The sequence below is a fragment of the Phyllostomus discolor genome, chromosome 7 (genome assembly GCF_004126475.2).
Source record: "Phyllostomus discolor isolate MPI-MPIP mPhyDis1 chromosome 7, mPhyDis1.pri.v3, whole genome shotgun sequence".
Lineage (NCBI taxonomy): Eukaryota > Metazoa > Chordata > Mammalia > Chiroptera > Phyllostomidae > Phyllostomus > Phyllostomus discolor.
The window spans coordinates 72,904,262-72,916,720 of record NC_040909.2 but is presented as its reverse complement, the minus strand read 5'-3'; the positions used below and the strand labels follow the sequence as shown (position 1 = coordinate 72,916,720).

The 12,459-nt window shown below is 36.8% G+C and overlaps 1 long non-coding RNA gene across 1 annotated transcript; it reads left to right on the top strand.

The window, feature by feature from the left end:
- The first annotated feature begins 465 nt into the window (after nucleotides 1-465).
- On the top strand, nucleotides 466-4,085 carry LOC118501862. The gene is made up of 2 exons (XR_004904524.1): nucleotides 466-567; nucleotides 3,632-4,085. It is a non-coding gene; the product is annotated as an uncharacterized LOC118501862 (long non-coding RNA).
- Nucleotides 4,086-12,459: the final 8,374 nt, after the last annotated feature.

Genomic DNA, 12,459 nt, shown 5'->3' with positions numbered 1-12,459 from the left:
GTTCTCCTTCCCCCAGCCCCTGGCAACCATCATTTTCTTTTCAGTCCATAAATATGCCTACTACCTAAGGTAGAATGTTTGTCTTTGCAACTGGCTTGTTTCATTTAGTATAATGCTCTCAAGGTTTATCCATGTTGTAGCATTTGTCAGAATTTCCTTCCTTATAAAGGCTGAATAATCTTTTTTAAAAAAGATTTACTTATTTATTTTTAAAGAATGGGGAAGAGAGGGAGAAAAAGAGGGAGCGAAACATGATTGTGTGGTTGCCTCTCATGCACTCTCAGCTGTGGACGTGGTCCACAATCCAGGCATGTGCCCTGACTGGGAATCAAACTGGCAACCTTTTGATTTGCAGGTCAGCACTCAATCCACTGAGCCGCAGCAGTCAGGGCAAGGCTGAATAATCTTTTATTGAATGTATATACTGCATTTTGTTTAGATGTTCAATCCATTTTGAGTTAATTATTATTGTTATAGTGTGAAGTAGAGTTCAACTTTATTTATTCTTTTACATGTGAAAATTCAGTTATATCAGCACCATTTGTGGCCCGTATATTCTTAACACAAGTAAGGAGTTAATTTTAAATAACTATTTTTCAAACTCTTAAAAGTCAGGGGGAAAAATTCAAAGTCTGTTTCAAAAGACATAGTGATTACATAATCAGGATACTTTGTGTTGTGAGTGACCATATATAGTTCAAGATAAGCATACAAAACAAAATGTAAAGTTATCATGTTATTGTTTCTTCCTTGTACTCTAGGTTTTTTGCATTCTTCCTTGTCTACCTTTTTGTTTTACTTTTGAAAAGTAGACCATCACTACATGTGCTACTTTAAGGGAATTGTGAACTGAATGATACAAACAATAACTTAGAAAAATTCAATAACTATGGTTATCATCATATTTAAATATGTCATCATAAAGTATTCAAATGTACATTTGAATTGAAAAAAATCATCAAAGTCACCCCTACTTATTTAGTTGAAATATGGTCACCAAGAATCAATATATGCTTAGTTACCAATAGGTGGCGCTAGACATTTAGGCAGGATTTCATTCATTTTTACCTTGCCCATAATATACATAACTATAATGTCTCCCACTGGAAAAAAGAAACAATCTCTATAGAGAATATAAAACCACTGAGAGAAAATGGGCTTGCTTCATCATAGTCACATTCAATTGACAATAAATAAAGACAGCTTTCAGTTAAACTAGCACCAAAGGGACATATTCACAGATTTTTGGTTGCCCCAACATACAAAAAGTATAGGCTTTTACTACTATAAAGATGACCCTTGAGGTCAAGGATACAATCAGACCTTTTGGAATCTACTGAGAATTAGCCAAGAAAACTTTGGGGGTATTTTTCTTCATTTCTTTAGTCTTGAAATAAAGAGAATACATTTACAGACAGATAGTTATTGAACCAAACAAACAAGTAATTGAGATAATTCTGGACAGGATTCAACAATTTGTATGTTTTTCTTATATTTTTACAACAGCTGTCAATATGATCACTGGCAAATTAAATATATATGTCTATTTCTATATAAATGCAATCACACATATCCAGTCAATTGTTACATTAGAAATTGAAAAATAGAATAACTTACAAACTGACTTTTACATTAAAAGTCTACATAGTGCAGCAATATATATTGAACAAAGTGTTTTGGATCAACTTCATTTTTTATTGGTAATGTCTTCTACCACTGAGGAATTGTACTTGTTAAAAACAAGTAAACCTCATGTTGTTATTAAATGTATTCTTACAAACAAAGGTCTGGTTTGGAAGATAAAGCCACAAACAAAAACCATGTACTCTCTAACCCATCCCTAGAGTATGTTCAACACTTTTTGTAGATTTTTTTGGCTGTAGATAACCTTGGGATAAGATGGAATTGTCCCGGAGTCCTGAACCAAATGCTGAAGCTTAGGATATTTGGTCCTAGAGTCTCACCTTAGTCCTAATCAGTCCAGCTTTGCCGATGGCCTGTTAGAAGGTTAAACCTTTCTTGGTTTCTCTGAAACAGAGGGAATTTCTTCATCTATTTTGCAACATACCTGGTAAGGGTAAAAACCCCTGCATTGTTTATTGTGTCTTTGAAGTGCAACTTACTACCAAGCTGATCTCCTTCCCACCCCCAAGCGCGCGCACACGCGCACACACACACACACACACACACACCCCATTTGGCATAATATTGCACATAGCATTCTACAGTAGAAAGTATCCACTGTGTTTACAATTGCCAAATGAAAATCCAAGTATAGACAGGATGAGCAAAATATTTTTAATAGTTCCATATAATGCAATATAGGAAGTTCCTTCACATTTTTTTTTCTTCCAGTGATAAAAGGTAGGCATTTTAAATTTTGACTGAATTTAATTTCAATCACATATGCTGATATTTTGTTGGTTTGTTTAGAAATATTATTGATTTATTTTTAAATTTACTTCTCATCTTCAGCAATTTAGGTTTGGCCATTTATTTAGTCTTTGTAAGAAATTAATTGCCCTTCTTAGCAGGACTCCACTGGATGCCAAGAACACTTAAATATTTTTAATCACACCACAGGGAACTACTTGAAAGTAAGAGAGCTTTTGGTAGACTAAATAAATTCATATCCTTGTCTTATGTTTTTAAAACATAATCAGGCCTTAAAAGCCCAGACATTCTTAGGGATCTATGGATTCTATTCAATTTAATAATTTTTTGTTTTTTGATTGGTTTTAGTTTTATTTATATATTCCCCCAGGTCATGAGAATAAGCATCTCATAACCAATCACTGACAGTTTCAGTCTCAGGGTTCAGGCTTGGATTTGTGTTTCCATGCAGTAACCACAAGCACTACTAATAATCATTAGGAGGAAAATAAAACCCCTGGGGAGTGGGGGGACTTATCTGTAATCCTTTTTTGCTTGTTAAAATCACAGTCCTGTAGGTTTTCAAATAAAATATAAATGATGTTTAGTATTTACTAAACATTATTCAAGCTTTTCCATTTTAAAATATGGGCAAGTTTATAATCATAGTGTCTATGTGATCATTTCCATGCAAATTATGTTTCATATGCATAGCAGGGGTGGTTAGCTAATGTATCTAGTATCTGAATCAGAAACTTTACTATAGAAAGGCTAGCAGGCAGTGTATTACTAATATTAGAAGGGTGAAATGGGCCTTTTGCTCTTGCATGAACAAATTACAGGATCTTAATCCATTCTTCCAAGTTGGAGGCCAAGTAGAAAGAGAATATGATGCATATGGGCATATAGTAATTACCTGTATTTTGCCTTGTATAATATACACCCACATTTTTGTGCACATTATACACAGGATTATTATATCCATGGTATGTAATTGTTATGCCCATGTATAATGTGCATCCTTATTTTTCCCTCAAAAATTTGGACAAAAAAGTGCTCATTATACACAGCAAAATACAGTAATAACCCAGAGGCCTGGACAGTATCCTGTAAACTAACATATTAAAACTTTTGCACAAAAAATATTGATGAATAAAATTATAAGGTACCTTCAACATCAGATTTTTTCTGCCATAGAAGTTGTACAAATAATTTAGTTTTCAGTGTTTTTTCGTTTGCTTGTTTGTTTTTACTTTAGGATTTCAGATGAAAGACTGCAGACCAGAAAAATGATTCATCCAGCCCAGCTGGTCTTCACATTTCACATCAGAATTAAGTTGCACCCACTGCAGAGCAAACTGTCATGTCATTGCTCCCTGGAGTGACAGAGGACAAATAGGGAGAGTTTCCCTGGACATAACAAAGGAGAAAATATGATTTTTAAAATTTAGCTGTGTTTACGCATTTGGCTGGATTTGACCCAAGATTTGCAAGTTTGTATGAGAGAGACTATATTGTGCCCAAAACCTTTAATGACTGAAAGCTACTAATATTCATCAAAAGGACACATCAAATGGTAACTATCATATGGCAGTAGGTCAGTAGGCTTATTACAAACAGGTGAAGCCTTCAGGCCCATTAAAGTGGGGAGGAGCATGAATTTTCTTGTCTTATCAACTTGAATTTCACACTAAATAACATAAAGACTGTAACTAACCATGTCAATTCAGTTTTTGTCAGAAGTTTATAAAACTGTGTGGATTTCAGAATTGTGGATAAAGAATGATGGGCTTGTTGTACAGGTTCTATTACTTATCAGTTACATGATTTTGAGAGAGTTATTCTTGGTGCCTCAGGATAGCCATTTATAAATTAAAGGATGATTTATCACGACTATTAAACCAGCTGATGTTGCATACAGTGACAAATTTTATAAGAATTCCAAAGATGCAGGTTCTACTAAAGCAATCAAAGCTGGCTCATTCAAGCAGAAAGGTAGTGGATTGGAAGAATATGGGTGACTAAAAACACCTGAAGAATGAACTGAACCATCAGGAAGGATTCTAACTGGAGGAGCAGAGGAAGCACAGTTAATGTGGCAGAATTGTCTCCTGTAACTCCTTTTGTATGTTATCCCAGTTAAGATATGGGATCTAGGGAAGCAAAGCTTTCAGCCACTCACCCCAAGTGGAATGCCAGCACCTAGACTATAGGTGGAGATGTTGTTGGTGGGGGTTGTTCCAACCCTCTAGCCATAATTTCTGTACCAAGATTATGTCCTATAAGAAACAACTCAGTTTGTTTGCTTTCCAGTTTTAGTAAATAATGTATTATAAACATAGGAGGTCCCTGGCTGGTTGGCTCAGTTGGAGCATTGCCTCATACACCAAAAGACTGAGGGTTTGATTCCTGGTCAGGGCACATACCTAGGTTGAGAGTTTGATTCTCCTGTCAAGGGGTAAACATTTCTCTTTCACAATGATATTTCTCTCTCTTTCTCTGTCTCTCTCTCTCTCTGTTTCTTCCTCTATCCTTAAAATCAATATCCATATCCTCTGGTGAGGATTAAAAATAAATAAATAAACACAGAGGGAAAGGAGCCAGTGAGAAAGGAATAGTATTAGTTATATAAGATAATGCTTAAAAGTCTAATCTCAGATCTTTTGGCCTTGCAGTTAGCGTGTGTGACATTGGGCAAATTATTCTCATTTTTACAAGAGGCAATAATGGTGGTTATTGCATATGGTTGCAGTAAGATTCAATGGGATAGTGGATGCAAGGCAGTGGTCCCCAGTCTTTTTGGCACCAGGAACCAGATTCCTAGAAGATAATTTTTCCAAAGCTCAGAGTTGGGGGATGGTTTCAGGAGGGTTCAAGAGTATAACATTCAAGATCACTTTCTGCTTTGTGGCCTGGTTCCTAACAGGCCACAACTCAGTACTGGTCTTCAGCCCAGACCTTGGGGACCCCTGATGCAAAGCACTGGGGAGGGGGGCGGCGCGAGGAGCAAGGCCCCTGTGGATCTCACCGGGATTGGTACTTTTTATGCACTTACATTCACTCTTATGTTAATCTTGGCGGGTTTCAAAACAAACATCTAACCAAAGGTAAATCTTCAAGTCATTCTGTTTTATCCTTAGCTACCCCTTTGGTTCACAAAAGTAAATACAGCAACCACTAGAATGAATAACTCCACATCAAAGCCATTTCCAGGGAGGAGGTCTGTAACAGGCTGGTTAAAATGTCACTAAGAGGCTCTCTGAAGGCACAGTTTGATTTTATTCCTTCCTCTCTCCCTCCCTCCCTCTCTCTGTCTGCCTCCCTCCCTTCCCTCTTCCATTCCATCTCTAACGGCTGGGCCAGCTCACCCATGCTGGGAACACTTGTGGTTCAGAAATATATTTTAGGTATGTTTTAAGATAACACTAATTGATTTCCTCCCTTTGAATACTACTTAGTTATTTCATGGAAATAAAAATAATACATATATTTAAATACCTGATCTTATATATTAGAAAATCAAACTACGCTACAAGGCAAAACAGAAAAAGCATGACCTGAAAACATGCAGGGATGTTAGGAGAGCACTGACACATTTGAGCTGATAAGAATTATTGATAAGGAAATTCAGTCCAACAGTTTCCCAGACTTTCTACCATCTTTCCTAATTTCTCAAAAGTCAGTGTAAGTCAGGAGTTGTAGACCATCAAATATAGTAATTTTGGTGGATAAAAGAGTTTGGAAGAAGAAAGGAAGAAAATGTGGTCACAAAATGCTGAATTCTGCAAGAGCAGTGATTCCTTCTGCTTCCAAGTATTCCCATGGCCTACTAGACTCAATCTGATTGCTTTTTTCCTTGCCCAACTCTGTCTGAACTTGTTGAAATCATAGGGTCTCTACTCTCAGAGCAGCAGGTAGAATGGGGTGGGGAGTGGGGCATCTCATGCTAGGAAGGGGCAGAAGTGACAGCATGGAATATGCCTGCTGGGCCATGTCCATGAATTAAAAACACAGACTGGAGGTATGAGGGCACGTGTGCTTGAAAATTACCCCAGGTGGGGATTTGGATTACACTTAAGCAACACTAACAACCTTGTGGTGGCATTTATTATTTTCAGTGGTAAAGTCTTTGGTTTTCATCCAAGAAACCCCTAACTAGGGTAGTTGTAGAATCTGAGGATCTCAGTTCCCACCCCACAAGGATGGATTTCTCTGCTACTGCATGATCTACTTTCTCTAAAATGGTATTCCCCAACCCAACCCAATTAAGTTGCATAATTCAGCTAGATGATAAGAGATGAGCTAAAGCAGACCTTTTCTGAACAAAGTAATTCTGAAGAATGTTTAAACTTCAAGAGGTATAAACTGCCAGACTTTGGCACTGGTGGTGACAGAGCAAGTCACTAAGAGACTAAGGGAGGTCACTAAGACTAAGAGATGACAAGGCTCAGGACTCCATTTAAAGCCATAGGAGTGTGGAAAGTGCCAAGGCAAGGGAGAATGGGGGAAGGAGGAACATTGAACGGAGGCCACACTTTGGATCCTGACGATCCCTGGGGAAAAGACCTCTATCAGAGGGGCTGGCCTGCTCCACTGTGGATAATGTTGGGTGGGAGTGACAGCAGCTGAGCTGGGAGGGAAATCTGCAAAACTGTGGATGGACTGCTTTGGCTTCACCAGGACAAGAAGGAGGTCAGTCACTGCGGGCAACACTGAGGAAAGGGGGCTATTTTCTCTCTCTGTTGATTTGTTCTAAAGGCAACCCAGAAAAGGACAGTCCTGATCACAACCCAAAATAAATAGGAAATCTGGAAATAGGGACTCCTCTTGCTGAAACATATCCCAGGCTTCTGGAACTCTTTCTTAAAGGGTAATCTAAAAACCTCAAAAACACTTTCTTCTTTTCAAATTATTCTGTAGATTATGCCACCACTTATCTCCAATAAATGTCCCTTGATTTGATCTTGATTAAGTGTGTTAGTGTCCTGACCCATCTATTTTTCTTCATAATTCACATATGTATGTGGACTGGCTTCAGTTTGTCTCAAATACCTAAAGAGAGGAGTCCACTTCTCTTAGTTCTCACAGTAGAACTCTTGGCCAGAGCCTATGAGATTAGCCTTTTAAATACATTATAATTTTGATGTTTATTAAAAATAAATTGTAAGATTTGCTTTTGTTTATGAAGGAAAACCAAATTTGACTGTCATTGAGCAACTGAGGAAAATAATTCCTGGTGTGATAAAGGGACATTTGGAGTTCTGCTTACAAGTGGGATGGCCACTTAGAGTATGAGAAAAATGGTTAAATTCCTCAAATCACTTTTGTGGAGAGACCATATTTTACTTTTAACAATATACCAAAAATTCTTTCCAGCTTTGAAAACATCTTTAATGACTTTGAGAAGAAAAATAATATAATCTATAATTTAAATTAAGACTTTAGACCAATTAGGCTTCATGTAGTAAAAAATCCAAACATGGCTTTTTATAAATAAATTGGTGATTAAGCACAAGAAATTATGTCAGTGGTCATACATATCTTAATATAGTTAAATATTTTAATTATTTACTTTTCTGATACATCTAGGATTTTTGCTTTTAACATGACAGGCTCATGGTAGAAATAAATAAATTGGCTGACCTCTAAGATGGACCTTTCTAAAATGAACAATCTAAATATCAAGCTTTGGCTAGTCAAGATGGAAGTGAAAGTAAACATGCCTTGCCTCCAAACATAGCTATAACAAGAAATACAACTGGACTACAAAACAAATATCACCCAGAATTGCCAGAAGATAGAGCTGTGTGGAAGTCTGACAGCCAAAAATTTAAAGAAACCACATTCAACCAGATGGGTAGGAAGGGCAGAGGCACAGAGAGGTGGAGAGGTGAGGAGGGGCATTGAGATGCAGAGTGATGCAGAGAAGCACAGAGATGGGAATGGATGCTCCCACATCAACATCTGGTGGATAAAAAATGTGAGGGATACCTTGGGAATAAGGGATACCACACCAGGGCAGACCACCCAGCCCACTGTTCCAGCATCAGGAAGATAAGTACCCATAACTTCTGGCTGTAAAAACTCATGGAGGTTGGGGTGATGGAAGAAACTGCAGGATTCTCAAAAAGACTCCTCTTCAAGGGCCTGCAACAGAGTTAGGACTCATGCAGACCCACCCCCTCTGAGATTTAATATCAGGACAACAGCTGGAAGGGCACTAGTGGCGTATGGGAAGAAAGTGAAGTGACTGGCAACAGGGCAGTGCTGGGAGACTGCTTCCTCTTGGGAAAAACTCCAGAGGCCAGGCAGCTACCATCGTCCTCTTTCTAAACCCTTCCCCACACAGAACAACAGAATGGTGACACGGGTTGACCTGCTCTGGTAATTACTTAAGGCTCCACCCTATACAACTTAATAGGTGCACTTTTCTACAATAGGTCACGCTATTAACACAGGGAGTCAAAGCAGCTCTACTTAATACACAAATAAACACAGAAAGGCTTCCAAAATGAGGAGACAAAGATATATGGCCCAAATGAAAGACCAGAACACAACTCTAGAAAAAGAACTAAACAAAATGGAGATAAGCAACTTATCAGATGCAGAGTTCAAAACACTGATCATTAGAATGTTCCAGGAACTCATTGGGTACTTCAGTAGCATAAAAAAGACCCAGGCAGAAATCAAGGTTACACTAAGTGAAATAAAAATCTATAGGGAAGCAACAGTGGAGAGGATGAAGCCAAGAATCAAATCAACAATTTGGAACATAAGGAAGGAAAAAGCATTCAATCAGAACAGCAGGAAGAAAAAAGAATTTTAAAAAATGAGGATAGACTTAGGAAACTCTGGGACAACTTTAAATGTACCAACATTCAAATCATAGGGGTGCCTGAAGGAGAAGAGGAAGAACAAGAAATTGAAAACATTTGAAAAATAATGAAAGAAACTTCTCTAATTTGGTGAAGGAAATAGACATACAAGTCCAGGAAGCACAGAGAGTCCCAAAGAAGATGGACCCAAAGAGGACCACACCAAGACAAATCATAATTAAAATGCCAAAGGTTAAAGATAAAGAAAGAATCTTAAAAGCAGCAAGAGAAAACTAGTCAGTCACCTACAGGGGAATTCTCATAAGACTGTGAGCTGATTTCTCAAAGGAAACTTTGCAGGTTAGAAGGGACTGCCAAGAAGTATTCAAAGTGATAAAAAGCAAGGACTTGAAAACTAGATTACTCTATCAAGCAAGACTATCATTTAGAATAGAAGGGCAGATAAACTGCTTCTCAGACAAGGCAAAGCTAAAGGAGTTCATCACCACCAAGCCATTATTATATGAAATGTTAAAGAAAACATTTCTTATTTAAGAAAAAGAAGATAAACACTAAGGACATTAAAATGGCAATAAGTTAATAACTATCAACAACTGAATCTAAAAAACAAACTAGGCAAACAGCAGAACAGGAACAGAATCATAGATATTTAAATCATTTGGGGGTTATTAGTTGGGAGGGGAAAGAGGGAGAATAGGGAGAAAGGTGCAGGGATTAAGAAGTACATATTGATAGGTATAGAATAGACAGAGGGATAAGAAAGGTATAGGAAATTGAGTAGCCAAAGAACTTATATGCGTGATCCATGGACATGAACTAAGGGGTGAATTGCCAGAGGGAATAGAGGGTGGAAGGGGGCAAAGGGAGAAATTGAGACAGCTGTAATAGTATAATCAATAAAGTATATTTTAAAAACAAAAATTAATTTGGGCATTAAAAAACTAAAAATAATATGATTAGTATTAGGTATAGTTTTGATTTAAGGTTAGGGTGAATGTTTTGAATTAGCATTAGAGGTAGGGTTAGGCTTAGGCTTAGGGTTAAGTTTTAGAATTAGTGTTAGAGTTAAGTTTATAGTTAAAGTCAGGTTTAGATTAAGGGTTTAAATTATGGGCAGGCGTAGGGTTTGGGTCAAGGTTAGGGTTATGGTTAAGTTTAGGAATAGGATAAGGTCAATTATCGTTATGGTTAGAAAGTTAGAGTTAGGAATATGTTAAGGTTAGGGCTGAGGTTAGGTGTAGGGTTTGGGTTAGGTTAGTATTAGTGGTTAGGTTAGGGTTTTGATTAGGATTAGGATCAGGCATAGGTTTAGGATTAAGATTATGGTTATGATTAGGTTTAAAGTTACATTCATGGGTTTGGATTAGGGTAAGAGTTAGGATTGAGGATAGGAATAGGATTAAGGTTAGTGTTAGTTTAGGTTAGTATTTGGGTTAAAGGTAGGGTTAGGATTAAGGTTAGGTTTAATTATAGGGTTAGGCTTAGAATTTAACAAAAATAAGTAATTTCAGTGAATGTGCTGTTCTTAATATAGTTAATTTTTAAAATTATTTTTCTGATGGATCCAGGATTTTTGATATGATTTGCTCATGGTAGAAATAAATTGACTGGCCTCCAAGACAGACAGATCTTTATAATGTCAACTATTTAAATGTTGTGCTTTGTACCATGTACTTAAACATAACAATATATATTCAAACTTCAAATTCTCAGTGGATCTCCTGACCAAAACTTTAATAAGAAATCAAGAAGGGCTACCATGTGCTACATCTATTTCTTTTTAAAAAAACAATTCCTAGTACTGTTAGATACCAAAGTTTTTAATCAAATGTTAGTCACTTTCCATGTAGACACTGCCACAGTGTACATCATACAACACATACTACCCAGAGCACAAACCTGTAAGTTTGATGAATTGTCTAGACAAACTGTGATGGAGAATCCCTTGACAACAGGGCCTCTGGCATCTTCTAGCCACAGGTCCTAAGAAAGAGATAAACCAGATCATCCAAAAATGACTTTATCCAGCATTGGAATGCATCCAAAGGAAATACAAAGACTCTGACATCAGAAAACATCTGTTGACTTTGGAGCATCCATATCAATAACAGCAAAACACACAGCAGATGTGAGTCTGCTCTGTTAAGGTAAAAGGAATGTCCAGTATGAAAAAATTAAGGGGAAATGGAGACAGGAACTTTGAAATTCTACCTTTTTGTAAATATGAAATTAATTAGGTTATTTTTAAAAATTGGCCTAAAATCTATTCTAATATGGTATTTTCAGTTTTCCATTATCTTAAACAAAGATCTTGTTATAGAGATATAAAAAAATCAATGGTTATTTGACCTCAACCCTCTAGTTTGGCCTAAAATGTTCACAGTAACCATCACTAATGAATGATACTATGAGGAAGTAAAGTTAGCCTTTAAAATGTTTAGCAATATTTATCTTAATATTATTATATGTTATTTGAAAAAGGAAGCATTGAGATGAAAGTTCTCATATGAGCTCTTCATTTACATTTACTAGAATCAGGAGAAATATATAGGATGAGTCAAAAGTAGGCTTATAGTTATTCACACGGGAAATAACACAATAATTAATAAATAATAATACAAAAATAAACTTTGTGTTTTGCATACTCACAACTGTAAACTCACTTTTGCCCCATCCTATACAAGAAAACTTCTGGAGGAAAATCTTAAATTTTTAACTTTAGTTGTTAGATAAAAATAAAATTAGTGTATTGTTTTTCAGAGTCTTTCTTCTCTGCTTGTTGGTGTTTCCCGAGGGTCTGGCACAGGCTTCTTTTCTTTTCACTGTGTGCAACCTTCCTGCTCTATCTTATCCTCTCCAATGAATTGCCCTCATAAATGCTGAGAAATCCCAAACGCATCTGACTATCCTGAGCCTTGGACCTTTCTTTTCAATAGTGTGCTACACACCCACAATTTAGTAATTCAAAAATAGATCTAATGTACTCAAAAAGTGGTAGAGCTAATAAATGACTTCATCAAAATTATGGGGCACAGGTCAATTTTTTTAAAAAAACTTCAATTTTATTTCTATACAAGAGCAATGAATAATCCTGAAGGAAAATTAAGAAAACTATTCCCAGGTTCGATTCCCAGCCAGGGTACATTCCTGGGTTGCAGGCCATAACCCCCAGCAACCGCACACTGATGTTTCTCTCTCTCTCTATCTCCCCTCCTTCCCTCTCTAAAAATAAATAAATAAAATATTAAAA